Raw genomic sequence first — 3,557 nt, 5'->3', positions numbered from 1 at the left:
TGATTGCCTCAGGTCGGAAACACAGTGCAGGATGACTGTATTCTCTTCCTGTGAGACCCGTCTAGTTGCAGGTAAACAGATGAGACGAATATGAATGAGAAGGGTGTGGTGAAGAAGAGTAGGAGGGTCTGGGTGGTTGTTAGTTATGCGGCAGCCAAACAATTCCAAGTTAAATTCCTATGGTAATGTCCAGGGACTTTCTTTCTTTCTCTTTCTTTCTTTCCTTTTCCTCCCTCCCTCCCTCCCTCTCTCTTCTTTCTTTTCTTCTTTCTTCCTTCCTTCCTTCTTTCCTTCCTCCTTTCCTCCCTCCCTCCCTCCTTTCTTTCTTTCTTTCTTTTTCTTTCTTTCTTTCTTTCTTTTCTTCTTTCTTCCTTCCTTCCTTCTTTCCTTCCTCCCTTCCTCCCTCCTTTCTTTCTTTCTTTCTTTCTCTTCCTCCCTCCCTCTTCCTTCCTTCCATTCTTCCTTCCTTCCTTCCTTCCTTTTTTCAGGGACTTCTTTTGAAGCTCACTCTGTCTTGACAATAATGGAGTCTTACCTCAGTGGGCCTCAGACAGTAGACCACATGCAGGAGTGGTGTGTATTCTATCTCAGCATGTCTTTACCTGGATCAGGGCAAGGAGCTCGGGCATGCTGCAGGAATGATATCGAATGCTCTTTGCTCAACCTACTCACCGTCCAAGGCCAGATCCAGAGTTGCTTCTGCCACAAAGCCTGTCCACATCACTCCAGCTCACTGAGATTGCTACCTATTTTAAATTCATAAATCTCATTGTCTGTACCTCTCCCTTGCAAATAATTGCATATTATCTTGCCAAACCACTTGTCATGTTGTCTTTCCTATAATGTAATCCTTATGCTGGTACTTACATTTGATATGTTGATGCTTTGTTCCTCCAGATAGGTTGCAAGCTCCTTCTGAGCAGGGGTCAGACCTACTGGTTCATTGTGTAATGATGTTACTTTGCATTTCCCTGGCACTTTAGAGCTTACAAATCCCTTCCACATCTATTACCTTATTTGAGCTTTACAATAAGCCTGTCAGTTTGGAAGAGCCAGTATTATTAGTATCCTAATTTCTCAGACAGGGTAGCCTGGAGTAGGAAGTATTAAATGTTTTGCACAAAGTTACCCTGTGCCCTGTTTTCTCCAGAGCAGGGACATCGGAGATGCTCAGTAAGTATCATTGATTTCTCTGTTCATTAAACCCGAGCTCAATTCCACAGCCAGCCTGATGTTTTAGGCAATAGGTTTTGTATTTTGGGGAGACAATTGGCTATAAAGGCATCCTGCCCTCACTGGCTGAATATGCAACCTTTTGCCTTACCCTAAGTGTTTGAAATGCATCTGGTGAATCAGGACAACAGAGACAGATGATAAATCCAATTTTTAACATGTCCCCTTCCTCCCTATTTTCCTCCAAACGGAGTCTCTGAGAATTGCTTTGCTGCTTCACCTCTCCTTTTCACTGCTGCCTGGAAAGACACAGGTGGGGGTAATGAAACAGTGGGTTTTAAAATTCTTCTTTCCAGATGTCATCTATTTAGTTCTTGCAATATTAGTTGGCAGCCATATTCGATTTTAGAAGTGTGAGGATTACTTGAAACCATATGACAGAACAGTTTTTCTTATGGAACCAAATGTTGAAAGAGGCTTTGGTAGTAAAAGTGGTGTGACAAAAATGGAATTTGTAAAGAGAGATTTTATACCATGTACATTTCCAGGAGTCTGTCAACCTGGGAAGGACCAAAGTGCAAGGACTTTCTAGAACCTTGGGCCCTTTCTGCCCGAGTCGGGCAGCACAGAGCGAAGGCGAGAGAGCGTCAAGTAAATCAGCTGCTCCCTCCTGCCCCGCTCCCTGCTCCCACCCCCTCCGCATCCCATTCTGTCCTCCCTGTATTTAGACGAAAGTAAAGTTTTCAATTTGTCGGAATTACCTGAGAAGTTGTAAGGATAAATGAGGTGTGAAAGCACTTTGAAAGTGGGGAATTGCTTTGAAGAATCCAGACCCAGTCTAAACAGAACCCTCTGGACTTTATAATCCAAGAAGAAAGAAGACCATGACAATGATTAAAATGAAATTTGGAAGGAGGTACAAGAGGAGTGGGCTGCGAGGGTGTGTCCCTGGGTCAAAGGCAGCTGTGGTGCGGAGGGAAATGCAATGGAGTTAGAATATTTGAACCCAACTGTCACTTACACGCGGTGTAATGGGGATGATTCATCAGATGTCTGTGAGTGTGTTTTCTTATCGTCGAAGTGGTGATAAAAATGCTTGTCTCATAGGGTGTCTGTGAAGAGCAAATGAAATAAACCTCAGGGAAAAAGCTTTGTAAATGGAAAGGTGCTGTACAAAGGTAAGGGATTACAGTTGTTATTTAGAACAGTATCTTATGTGTTTGACATGTGCGTTTATGAAGTATATTGTGGTTTTAATCCCCATGGATGGTCCAGGCACCCAAATCTCTATAGTAATTAAGCAAAGACTCGGTTATGACCACTAGTTACTGTTTTAGAAAGTGAACTGATGCCCTTTGAGAAACCATGCCCCCAGCACTCCCCGCAAAAGACCCCTCGCTCTTTCTAGGAGGATCGCTTCTTGATTTCTTGAACCCAGACATGCCCTGGCTTTCCTCCTGCCTCTGCGCTCTTGTCCATCCAGTTCTTCAGCCAGAGGTGGAGTAGGAAGGTTCTCCTTCTGTGGTCTGCTACAATCCTGTCCATTCTGCAAGGCTCCCTTTTGTCTTCTGTGAAGACTTGTCTTCAGTTCTCCAGGAGAAATTACTTCTTTCATAGTTGTTCTGCAGAACCTCATTTCCTTTGTTAGTATAACATTTGCACCTGTATTTCAGAGTGAATTTGCATGGATCTCTTCCATAGTATTGTGAGTCCTGCCAGGGCAGGGTGCTCGGTGTTATTTCACTTGGCGTCCCCACTGCCCAGCGCCAGACTGCCTGATACATATTTGCATTCATCAAATGGTAGTGATTCAGAATCTCTGCAAGGTGCCTGGTCTGGGCCAGACAATAGTGTTCAGTGCCCCGAATCAAGGATGCAGTAGGTATTCAGAAAACAATTGTTGGCTAATGAGTCTCACCAAAGAGATTCAGAAAGGGATTCTTAATTAATTTGTAGTTTGTCACAACATGAAATCTACCAAAACATTTCATTCCTCTGAGCATTCTGGCTACTCCAGGTCTCTCAATACAAACCATCTTTAATTTTAGTTTTTTATGTCTCTGGGCATTTTGTTTCTGATTTTAAAAGTAACAGATGCCCAACTTGGCAAATTTGGAGCCTAAAAAACTTAAAGAAGAAGATAATAATAATAATAATAATATTAATAAAATACTGAGATACTTTATTCTATTTTTATTTGGTATGAAATTTTTAATTTATTTTTTATTGTTATGTTAATCACCATACATTACATCATTAGTTTTTGATGTAGTGTTCCATGATTCATTGTTTGTGTATAACACCCAGTGCTCCATGCAGAATGTGCCCTCTTTAATACCCATCAACAGGCTAACCCATCCTCCCACCCACCCTCCCCTCTAGAA

At 42.4% G+C, this 3,557-nt stretch overlaps 1 long non-coding RNA gene across 1 annotated transcript in view; it reads right to left on the bottom strand.

The window, feature by feature from the left end:
* Positions 1–479: 479 nt before the first annotated feature.
* LOC145716074 (uncharacterized) overlaps positions 480–3,557 on the bottom strand; it is a 15,369-nt gene continuing 12,291 nt past the window's right edge. The window contains exons 3-4 of the long non-coding RNA XR_014138403.1: positions 2,195–2,285; positions 480–1,472 (exon numbers count right to left, since the gene is read on the bottom strand). This is a non-coding gene — a long non-coding RNA (uncharacterized LOC145716074). The remainder of the gene's footprint in view (positions 1,473–2,194; positions 2,286–3,557) is intronic.

This window comes from Leptonychotes weddellii, chromosome 11 (genome assembly GCF_054177405.1).
Source record: "Leptonychotes weddellii isolate Sample4059 chromosome 11, ASM5417740v2, whole genome shotgun sequence".
NCBI classification, from domain to species: domain Eukaryota; kingdom Metazoa; phylum Chordata; class Mammalia; order Carnivora; family Phocidae; genus Leptonychotes; species Leptonychotes weddellii.
Note: the sequence above shows the minus strand (reverse complement) of the source record. Positions and strands in the feature narration are given on the sequence as shown.